The sequence below is a fragment of the Salvia splendens genome, chromosome 11 (genome assembly GCF_004379255.2).
Source record: "Salvia splendens isolate huo1 chromosome 11, SspV2, whole genome shotgun sequence".
Taxonomy (NCBI): Eukaryota; Viridiplantae; Streptophyta; class Magnoliopsida; order Lamiales; family Lamiaceae; genus Salvia; species Salvia splendens.
Genome location: NC_056042.1, coordinates 28,254,729 through 28,267,394, shown reverse-complemented (window position 1 = coordinate 28,267,394; position 12,666 = coordinate 28,254,729).

Here is a 12,666-nt window from a genome sequence, read left to right as displayed (position 1 = left end):
AGCCCAAGGAAGAGTATGAGTTCGGCATTACCAAAGAGTTCGGCCTCAGCCTACAGCTCGGTAAAAGCCAACCAATCAAGCTCTGCTCTCAAGTCGGCATCAAGCTCCCAGATCGGCAACCAAAGCAGTTCGGTCTCAGTAAGAGTTCGGCCTCAGCCTACAGCTCGGCAAAAGCCAACCAATCAAGCTCTGCTCTCAGGTCGGCATCAAGCTCTACTCTCAGATCGGCAACCAAAGCAGTTCGGTCTCAGTATTCGACCGAACAAGGAGTTAGTGGACCCATGCAGGATTTCCACAACTTCCAACACACCCACTACCACGTGGTGTCAACTCAGGCCACGATCGTAGGCCGTCACCTACGCTACATCCACGATCTTAGGCCACGATCTCCACGACATCCACTACCTAATAAATGGTGCTGCATGCCACGATCTTGGTCTTTGATGAAAATAGAACTTAGATCTGGTAGAAAAAGGTTAAGCTCTCTAGAGATAAAACACCATATAGCAAGTTTGTATTTGTAAGCTGTAGAAAACAGATCAAGCAATACAACTCTGCCCTCTTTTCTTCCCGTGGACGTAGATTTACTTCAGTAAATCGAACCACGTAAATTCTTTGTGTCGTGATCTGTATTTTCCTGCATTCACTAACATCAGAAATTCGCGGATTCATCACTGGCGCCGTCTGTGGGAACAGAGAACCAAATTTGTGATAAGCGAATTTTTGACCCTTTTTTCACCCCAAAAAAATGCATACCAGATCACACACTACCCGTAATACCGTTCGTGAAAACCATGAGGAAGCTAGTCCAGCCCGCAGGTCCGGAAAACAGCCTCGGGATACAGCTACTTCCAGTTTTCACGATGAAGGAACAAGCCGCTCAAAAGGTCCACACACCGAGTCTTCCCAGCAGCCTGATTTGAATGAGGCTGTCAAGCTGTTCTTGGCTGAGAAGCAGAATGAGTTCTTAGCCTTCCTGCAAAAGAGCCAAGAGCCGAAGACGAAAACGGTGGATTCTCCTTCCTCATCCAGACATGAAAGTCACTACCGCAGTAGTGCCGTGTCTTCCAGGAAGAAGAATCCTCAACCCCGACATGTTCCTGTTCCTCCTCGGTACCGGAATCACAGGAGATCTCCATCTCCTCCATACCGAAGAGATGTCGGGTTCGCCATATACGGAGCATTGAAGACTCCGTTCTCGGACGATATCACCCGAACTCCCCTTCCACAGAACTACCGAACTCCGTCGATGACTTATGACGGGTTGGTGGATCCTCATGACTTCCTGGGACGCTATCAGTATAACATGGCGAACCAGGGTCTCAATGAGGTCCATATGTGCAAGCTGTTCCCCGAGCTGCTTATCGGGAACGCGAGAAGGTGGTTCGATAGCCTCCCCCAAGGCAGCATTAGATCTTACCGAGATCTAATGGATGCTTTCCACAGGAGGTTCTTTCAGAAAGCGGAAGCCCGAAGCACTTCGGCTCAGCTGCTTTCTATACGTCAAGGTCGTGACGAAAAGATCATCGACTTCATGACGAGGTTCCACAAGGAATGCCTACAAGTAGATTATCTCAATGATCTACTTGTCATTTCGGCATTCCAAAATGGAATCCTGCCCGGAGCTCTCTACAGAAAGCTCGTGGAATGCAGTCCGCAAACAGCTCAAGAGATGTGGGACATTGCGGACAAGTTTTCTCGTGCCGATGAGGCAGACCGTCGAAAACGGTCTTTAGACAGCTCATCTAGAGAAGACAAAAAGAAGCCCGATCATAGCGATCAGAGGCTTCCTCGCCGAACACCTTCCCCACCAAAGGAGGGATAGCGGTCATCCGAGGTGATCGAAAAAGAGCAAGTGTGTTCGCAGATTGCGCTTAAAAGTGCCGAGCAATCAGTTCGGCACCATCAAGCATAGCAATCACAGCAGCCGGAGTCAGAGGCAGGCGAAATGACCGAAGTCACACCGGAGCCGAACTCGATGGTGTACGGCACTGAAGCCGTGATTCCGGTTGAGATCGGCATACCCAGTCCCCGAACTCAATTTCTCCTCAGAAATGAATGGTGACGGACTGAGAGCCGAACTAGATCTTGCCGAAGAAAGAAGAGAATTGGCCTGCATAAAAGCAGCCAAGTACAAGGAGCAAGTAGCCCGGTATTATAACCAAAGGGTGAAAAAGCTGCAATTTCAAGTGGGAGATCTCGTCTTGAGAAACAACGAAGTAAGCCGAGCAGAAAAGCTGGACGAACTCAAACCCACCTGGGAAGGTCCATATCGGGTGTCAGAAGTCCTCGGCAAAGGGTCTTACAAATTGACTCGCGTGTCAGGAGCACAAGTACCCCGAACATGGTACGTTTCCAACCTCAAAAAGTTCCATTTGTAAGAGACAGTCCGGTCAGTCAGTCAGTCTTGAGTCCTGTTCGGTCAATGTGCTTTCTTTGGTTTACTTGGTCTTTGTTTGTCTCTGTGCGTTTTGTCTGTGTGTTTTGTCTGTCTCTGTGCGTGTCGTCTCTTACAAATGTTACTGAGGTATCTTGTTCTTCGAAGGCTGATCCCCTTCTTAGAACATATACAAGCCAACGATTGTGAGTCAAAGCTTCTAAAGAGGATACAAGACCACAATTCAGCTTAAACAAGCAGTTCGTCTGAAACGAACTGCAATAAGCCAACGATTGTGAGTCAAAGCTTCTAAAGAGGATACAAGACCACAATTCAGCTTAACAAGCAGTCCGTCTGAAACGAACTGCAACAAGCCAACGATTGTGAGTCAAAGCTTCTAAAGAGGATACAAGACCACAATTCAGCTTAACAAGCAGTCCGTCTGAAACGAACTGCAACAAGCCAACGACTGTGAGTCCAAGCTTCTCAGGAAGATACAAGACCACAATTCGGCTTAAGAAATAAGCACTTCGTCTGAAACGAACTGCAATAAGCCAACGATTGTGAGTCCAAGCTTCTCAGGAAAATACAAGACCACAATTCGGCTTAAGAAATAAGCACTTCGTCTGAAACGAACTGCAATAAGGGAAAGTCCGATCCACGCGATAAACCTCGCCGAATTAGGACGACCAAGTTCGGTCAAAGAAGTTTACCTCATAAGACCGAGGACGACCATGTCTAGTCAAAGAGGTTTACTGCATAAGACCACTTCGGTTAACTGGGAAAGTCCGATCCACGCGATAAAACTCGCCGAATTAGGACAAGGGAAAGTTCGATCCCGGCGACAAAAATCGCCAAATTAGAACACAAGGACGAGTCCGGTCAAAGATGTTTATTTCATCAGACCAAAGACGAGTCCGGTCAAAGATGTTTATTTCATCAGACCAAGGACGAGTCCGGTCAAAGATGTTTATTTCATCAGACCAAAGACGAGTCCGGTCAAAGATGTTTATTTCATCAGACCAAAGACGAGTCCGGTCAAAGATGTTTATTTCATCAGACCCAAGACGAGTCCGGTCAAAGATGTTTATTTCATCAGACCAAAGACGAGTCCGGTCAAAGATGTTTATTTCATCAGACCAAGGACCAAGTCCGGTCAAAGAAGTTTACTTCATAAGACCGAGGACAAGTACGATGAAATTTTTCGCTAAGCTGTAAATACAGAGTGTTAGAAGCGAAAACAAAATTTCATTTTTCAAATCTTGTTCGGCACACAACTCCGCTACCCTACGAGATGGCGTTACGCTATTACAAAGGACTATTCTACTGTCCAGGGTTGCTAAAGTTGAGCCATCTATTCACAAAATCCTCGTGAAGCTGAGTTCGGGCGTTCCAGGCAGCCGCAGAATAAGCAGGTCGACGAGATGCTCTAATCGACCTGCCACCTCTTCTCTGAGCCCGGGAAGCCCTAGCACCTCGGCGGCGAAGAGTCTCTTCACGAAGCATTTGCCGATCTTGCTCACTCATAACCACAGCTCCTCTGCGAACTTCAGTCCGTCCTCGACTTGACGTCTCCGGTTGTCCCTGAGTTCGTTGCTGACTTGGAGTAGGGTTTTGAGCAAGTGAATCAGAGGTTTGAGCTGGAGTACTAGCATCTGTTGGCGGGAAATACCTGAGGAATCTCTCAATTGAGGGACGCCGGGCAAGAACTATGTCGTACCGAGAAGCCCAGCGCCGCAATGATTTCACGACTTGTTGGCAAGCCGAGCTCTCCAGCGCATTGTTCCTCCGGAGTACATTATATTCCTCCCACAGTTCGTCAACTCGTTCCTGAACTTCAGAGATGGTCATTCCCCCACGCCTGCAGATAAAATCCTCATACGCAGTCCTCTCAGCGACGGCAGTGTTCAGCTCGGCCTCCAGATCCTTCTTATTGGACTCCAAGTCCTTATTATCGGCCTCCAGCTTCACTAAACGAGCCAGAAGCTCGTCATTCTTCGTCTGATCGGCTATAGCTCTTTTCTCAGCTTCGTCTAAAGCCGAAGAGTACAGCCGTTTCCAGTGAAGTATCTCCATCTCCTTGAGTACAAAGCAGCTATATTAGTTCGGCAGCTGTACCGAGCAGATAGTAAAATACTACAGGAATAAAGGCGAGTACGAAAAGCTATACGAAGACAAGTGTAGAGAATTTTTCATTCACAAGGAAAATTTTTACACTAGGAGGGCTTCAAGGCCACTGTACAAGGAAGAAACTAGACTAAGAGAAGGGAGACGAAATCATACTCCGCCAGCTTCGTCTCCGGCTCCTTGGTCTGGTTCAGCTTCTTTCTCCTGAGCTACCTCAGCCTCGGCCTCGCATCCTGCCGGCCTCGCCTCCGCCTCCTGATCGGCTTCCTTCTCCGGATGCCCGGCCCGCTCGACTTCGGCCTCCCGCTCCAGCGGCTCGGCCTCACCCTCTCCGTTGTAAGTCGAAGCGGGTGAAACGGGTCCCACGGAGGCAAAGATAGCCTCCAGGTTCTCGTCCCGATCAGCTCGACAACTCCGGACTCGGTCTGCAGAAAGCAGGACCGAGGATGAAGCGAGCTCCTCAAGGAGCGGCAGATTCTGAAGCCGAGCTGCTATCTCTCGGCTGTACAGAGGCAGCACGACGTCGGCCCCCTGCTCGCCCTTATCGGTAATTAGCCTTACCAGACTACCGACAAAGGCCGAGAACTGGCTGCTCAAAAAGAGTTTCTCCGTGTAAACACGGAGAGCCTCCCCCTGGGCAGCCACGGCGGCAGCATCCCTCCGTTTCGTCTGCTCTCGCTGGATGACGAGCTGGTTTTTGGCAAACTGAGCTTCATCCTGGGCCGAAATCCTAGCAGCTCTGGCCTTCTCAAAGTTAGCCTCAGCCTGTTCGGCCCGATGACAAGCAGCCGCCAACTTCCTCTGCATCTCAGCATAGTCATTGGACGCTTTGGAGAGTTCGACGGCGACGAGCTTGGAGAGCATATCGTTCCTCTGAAAATGGATAAAGAAAAAAGTCAACAGAGGGCACCAAAAATACAGGACAGAAGCAAAGCCAAAGAATCAAGAAGACAATTCACCTCGGCGAAGTCCGTGGGCCATAAAAATGGCTCACAGATATGCTCCGAAGGAGGCGCCAAGACCACGTCTTTCTCTGGCGCTCTCGGGGGCTTCTGGGTCTTCCCCTTCCTACTTGCCGAAGTGGACTCCGGCTTCTTTGGATCCGAAGAGGTCTTTTGCCTCTTCGGATTCTTCTCGGCATCAGGCGCCGAGCTGGTAGCCTTCTCTTTCTCCGGCTCCTCAAGCTCGGAGGACTTTCGGATAGCCTTATTCAGCATGTACACTGCCAAAAAGCAAGAAAGCAAGGTTAGTTTTCGCCGCTAAAGCAGTAAAGCATAAAAAAGAAATCCTCACCCTCAGTTTCTTCGTCCGAAGACGAGATATTGAACACGAGGTCGCCCTTGACGAGCTCAGTTTCCGAGTATTGTTTCCTAATCATAGGAATCTTATTGAGCTCGCCCTCGAGCTCGGCCAACGGTTCTAACCGAGGATGGGGAATCGCGGACTTCGGCCCTCTCCAAGGAAAGCCCGGAGCCGAAGTCCTATTATAAAAAAAGAAACGGTTTTGCCATTTCGGCCACTTGGTTTTGCAGAATGCCCTAAAAGGCTGTAAGGGGATCAAGTAAAACCAAGATCCCTTCCTTTTAAATTGGAAGAAATTAAGGATTGCCCTCAGAGACAGATCCTTATCTAGCCTACGCAGTTCGGCAGCAAAGGCCGATAAGTGCCTCCAAGAATTCGGAGTCACCTGACCTAAAGGGAGTTGAAAAAAATCAAGAAGCTCTACAAAAGGTGGGGGAAGAGGGAAACGAAGCCCGCATTCTAAGCAGGCTTCGTAAACGGTGGCATAACCCTCCGGCGGGTCGTTAGCCCTATGATCATCGTCGGGAACCACCGCCTTCCCCCCGGGAAGAAGATATTTTTCGTGTAGAGATATCACGGTGTCCTTACTCAAGACGCTGTGAAAGTATTCTACAGTCTTCTCTCCGGACTCTTTCCGGCTAGAAGACCCCTTGCCCCCTTTCCTACCGCTACCTAACTCGGAAGAAGAAGAAGAAGACATGGTTCTTACTCTTTGCAAAATCTGAAGAAATTCTGAAGATATTCTTGAAAGCGGAAGGAAATTTTTACGCAAAGGAGATAGAGTGCAGAAGAAGCAGTCGCAAAAGTGCTTCAATGATGAAGAAGGGAGGTATTTATCAGATTCGGCGAAGATTTCAAAATCGTCGCACCGTTTCGAATCCCACCTTTTCGGGATTCAACGACCGGATTTTACTGTCGCATTTAATGCAGTCACGTGCAAGGCACGTCCCCTGACGACAGCCTCCCCCGTACCTTTATCCAGAATGCCGAAGTGACTCGCTTCGCCGAAGTGATTCACTTCGTCTTTCGGGGGGGGTAGTGATGGGGTACGGACTAAACAAGCCCAACAGCACCAACGGCCCATCAGCCCAAAGCCCAAGGAAGAGTATGAGTTCGGCATTACCAAAGAGTTCGGCCTCAGCCTACAGCTCGGTAAAAGCCAACCAATCAAGCTCTGCTCTCAAGTCGGCATCAAGCTCCCAGATCGGCAACCAAAGCAGTTCGGTCTCAGTAAGAGTTCGGCCTCAGCCTACAGCTCGGCAAAAGCCAACCAATCAAGCTCTGCTCTCAGGTCGGCATCAAGCTCTACTCTCAGATCGGCAACCAAAGCAGTTCGGTCTCAGTATTCGACCGAACAAGGAGTTAGTGGACCCATGCAGGATTTCCACAACTTCCAACACACCCACTACCACGTGGTGTCAACTCAGGCCACGATCGTAGGCCGTCACCTACGCTACATCCACGATCTTAGGCCACGATCTCCACGACATCCACTACCTAATAAATGGTGCTGCATGCCACGATCTTGGTCTTTGATGAAAATAGAACTTAGATCTGATAGAAAGGGGTTAGAAGCACTCTAGAGATAAAACACCATATAGCAAGTTTGTATTTGTAAGCTGTAGAAAACAGATCAAGCAATACAACTCTGCCCTCTTTTCTTCCCGTGGACGTAGATTTACTTCAGTAAATCGAACCACATAAATTCTTTGTGTCGTGATCTGTATTTTCCTGCATTCACTAACATCAGAAATTCGCGGATTCATCATTGATATACTTATAACATTATTCTGTTTTACAGGTAAATAAAAGAGAAGAATACATCACCAAAGGAAACATAAAGATTATTACTGACCATTACACAACAAATGTAGATTCTAGTATATACAACTTACCTGATTGATTAATTGGGGTTTCATAAGCAATAGAACCTTTTATTGTAGTAGATTTCTTCAATTTCTTTATTTGATTAAGTTGTACAATAATGTCTGCAAAACATCATTAAAACATTATAAAACAGTAGCTACAATATGGAACATAAAAATACTAACCAAAATGTGAAAAATATAGTGTATGTGGTTGTAGAATTAGGAGCATTACTAATTGAGAAACAAATTTTTAGTATAACTATTGATCTAATGTCTGTTGTTCTATAATTTGGTATTGTGATGGTTTTGATAGGAAACTTCATTAAGTTACATGTTTCTCTTGAATTATCTATGAATTGGTGATTAAATGTATTTCATAATGTGGTAGATCCATTAAGGGCCTTTAAAAACTAAACAAAATAGTAATCAAAATAAATTATTATAGAGAATAACAAAAGATGAATGAAAAAACTCTACTTTTACTAATATGGAATCCTAAAACTACTAGTGGCTTCAAATATTAACATAGCATAGTAAAGGGCAAATGAAAAGGTAGATTTTAAAAGACAAAACTAAAATGAAGGGAATAAAAACACACCTGGTTAATGTTCACACATCTTTTCTTAACAGTAATGTGTAATGAGACATTTTAAAAAAACAATTACAGTTCCCTTTGAGAAGAAACCTGCAGCAAAAAAGGTTAAAGAAGAAAAATAAGAACCTAACGAATTCCTGAACCAATGCTGATACAAATGAGGATAGTAAGTAATATAGCTATATAAATGAAAAAGAAAAACACAAGTACCAATAAAACTTTCAAGCTTCACCAACTTTTGAGATTCTACAAATATGCTACAACACATTAACTTTTCAACCATAAAAGTAACCCTAGCTTCACATGTAGATATATTAATTAGTATAGGAACTAAAGTAATAAATGAGAATGACAGGTTATATTTTAATTTAAAGATAATTATGACTGTAAAGTATTCTAAAATATTATATATAAATGGTAAAACATTGTACTCCATCCTAGAAAAGAGAAAACAAATTACAAAAAAGTACTGTATACATATATTAATAGCCGTGTACAATTAATGAATACACATATATTGTTACAATTATAAGATAATTATTTAGATGATATTAGGAGCCAGTTTAACTTATAAAGATGATTTTAATACAGAAGCAGTCACTTAATTCTTGCAGAAAGAGATACAATCAAATTCCAAATTTGTGATATGTGAATTTTTAGGAAGAGATATTTATTATTAGCTATAAATAAAGATAATGCTGCCAAAAAAAATTTACATGTAGTTAAGCTAGAAGAAAACTCAGTATTATTGCCATGATTCAGTCTCAAATTTTGGATATAAGATAGATTACATTTATTTAATACATTTATTTAATACATTTATTCAAAAACAATGTATTACTTCACACAAAGTCAGAAAGGTACTTTCTTTACCAAGTACTCCATTACTTTATTAGTTATAGTTCTAAATTATGACATGATTTTCTATCATTCTATAAGAGATTATGTTTTGGACTTGAATGTGCTTATATACAAATTTATAAAAAAACATACTCTACTTTAAAAATTTATCTAAATTGTAGTAATAGAATAGCATCAAAAGACATTCTATAAGGTATGAAATCTTAAACTCGATAGACGAATTTATCTAAGATTTCATCACTCCGGTTACATAAGACAAAAACGAATTTGGGTCATAACTCAATTATTTATAAATGTCTTTAGGTTTAACATAGTCAGAACTCAATTATTTATAGCCCCTTTTGTGTAGGAAATCATTCATAAAAAAGTGTTTATCTAGAACATAATCAGTTATTGCAAAAATTATTTCCTAAATGCTTGGCACGAAAAATCCCTGTATTTTTATATCTCTTATACTGTATCTTGTATCTTGAGAACATTAAGCTTTCAGTTTTGCAAGCTGGGGTTGGTGAGCTGAAAAACTTGAAAGTTCTTGAAGACTATAACATGCTCATTCCGGTTCCTGGTAAGGAGTATCTTTTGGTTCTTAATTGATTTTATGTCTTTATACTTAAGAAAACTAACATATTAAAGTTTTTTTTTCAGGTACTAATTGCATTGGAAATTGAATAATGGATGAGCAGCAGTTTTGAAATAATAAAAAATTATATAAATTGTATTAGAAATTGAATAATGGATGAGCCACCGTTTTGAAATAATAAAAACATTATATAAATTGTAATAGAATAGCATTTGTTTTTCTAAAGCTAAGCATAACTATATTTAGTAGACTGCACACTAAAAAGATAATATATCTCGATTCATACAAAACAGATTAGACTATAAGCTCCAAATTGAGCTAACTGGATTTTACAATAAAGTGTCAAAATTTAAGCCAAGATGCTAACCACATAACATAACAGTTCCCGCCAAAATAGTCATCAATAACAATCTTGTTATTTTTAAGACAACTCTCACTTTATATTACTATAGACTATAGATATTAGAGCATCAGCAACGGCGTCCGTCCCGGTGAAATTCTGACCGGCGTGCTGGAATTCCGCGGCGGACGTCCGCCATTGTGCATGGTATGCACGGATACGGAATTCCGCCGAGGACACCGTAGTTCCGCGGCGTTACGCGGAATTCCGTCGCGACGGGCGTGCGGACGTTCGCCATTGCGTTGACTCCCACGGACGTCTGCGCGGAATTTCCGTTTATTGCATTAAACTTTTTTAATTGTGGGAAGTCCTTCGGGATGTCCGCGACTGTGCAGTGGGAAGTCCTTATGACGTGACAGTGTACTGGGAAGTCCGTATGATATGGCAGAAGGTGTTTTTGGGAATTCCGTGTCACTGCCAATGCTCTTAGAGCATCCACAATGGCACCTAGCGCACCGCCTAGCCGAGCCCCGGCGCTAGGCGGTCCGCTAAGCGAACCATTGTAACCGCCGAGCCGGTTTTCGGAAAAAAAAATCGCCTAGCGCTAGGCGATGTGTGGGCGCTGGGCGATCCGCTAGGCGCCATTGCAGGCTCCGGATCGCCGAGCGCATCGCCCAGCGGATTTTTTATTTTTTTTTAATTTTCGAAACACTATATATACGCGCTTTGCAGGTCATTTTCATTCGCACCGCTTGTTTTAACGAGTTTTCTCTCTATCTTAATTTCTGTACAAGAAAAACAACGCGAAATGGAGAACAACAACGAAGGTACTCCAGTGACGAGCGGGTCTCAAACTTCCCCGGTACCCGTGGGAGGTGGATGAAGTCTGATGCCAGGGTACTACAACATGTACCCGTGGCAGGGGATGATGCCCGGGATGGCAGCCGGGAGGAATATGCCCGGGATGGCAGCTGGGGGGAGTACGCCGGCGTGGCAGGGGGTACCGGGGATGCAACCTGGTATGCAGATGATGCCGGGGTGGGTGCCCGGGATGCAGATGATGCCGGGGGGTGCCCGGAATGCAGATGATGCCGGGGGGGACGGCGAAGCAGCCCCCGACGGGGGGGGAAGGGGGTACCCGCGACGCAGGGGACGCCGAGGGAGGAAAACGTCTATCGCCCAGTTTTGATTTTTCGACTGCTTCTTCGCACACATCGACCCCAACGGAGGCGCAGTTCACGCAATTTGATACTTTTTCATTAGATGAGTTGGGGTTTGATATTCTCGGAGTTCCGGATACTCCCGTTCAAACGGGAGGAGCAGTGCGGGGTCGTGGCGCCCCAAAGAAGAAGGGCAAGGGGAAGAGGGTCGGCGAGTCGTCACAGCCGGGTGAGGACGACTGCTCGGTACGGAGGAGGTGGACGGATGCGAAGAACGTTGCGCTGTCCAAGGCGTGGGTGAGTGTTTGCGATGATCCCCTCACTTCGAACAATCAGAGGATCGTCAACTTGTGGGCTAAAATAGCAGCAGCCTACAAGACATTTTGCCCGGAGGGGAGGCCACGCACCGGGGAGGATTGCCGGAAGGCGTGGGACCGAATCAGGGTTGCGGTCTCCCAATTTTCGAGCTTGTACACCAACGCCCTCCGCATGCAGAGTAGTGGCCAAACGGAGGATGATTGCAGGAGGATAGCGGAGAAAGCCTTACCCCAGCCCGGGTTGTATAAGGATTTAACCTACTTGAACTGTTTTGTGGTACTGAACAAATCTGAGAAGTTTCGAGGGGGTGTCGACGCTGGCTGGCCGAAGAAGCAAAGACTGAACTACACCGGTGATTACAGCGGCAGCAGCGGTGGTTCCCACGACCTCCCCGAGACGGCCCAGATGATCCCCACCCCTCGTTCGTTCGCTCGCCGACCTCACCCGGCTGGGCAAAAACGGGCGCAACGGGAGGCGATGGGGGTCGCCGGGGGTTCCCAGGAGGTCCAGTCGGCATCCCCCTTTGGCCAGTCCACAGCGGATCTCAAATTCTTCGCGCGTCAACAAACACGCACTCAGATGGTCAAGACGTTAGCCGAATGGCGGGCGGCGACGGACCCCGTGGAGAAGAGTTTTCTTCACGCATTGCTCGTGAGCATGCGTGACGATTTGGGTGGAGGCGGCGGCGATGGTGGCGACGGAGGCAGCAGTGACGGTGGTGGCGGAGGCTACGACGACAGTGGCGACGGAGGCGACAGAGACGATGAGTGAATTTTTTTAATTAATGTACTTTTTTTTTATTTTTATTGTATTTTTTTAATTAATGTACTTTTTAAAATTTTAATAGTATTATTAAAATTTCCCGTATCTGTGTCGTAAATTTAATTCCGTATGTTGTGTGATTGTTAATTATTTGTTTTATATAATTTTGAGTGATGTGGCTAGGTTATGGATGGACTATGACTGGGCTATTTGCTTGTCTTGATGATGCGGCAGGAGGATTTTTAGGGCTGATGATGTGGGAGGAGTTTGTGGTTAGGCTATGACTGGGCTATCGCTGAGCTATTCATAGTGGGGATGCTCTTAGTATAGATAACAACTCGACAAAGCAACACGAGCCCACAATTAATGCCTTAAT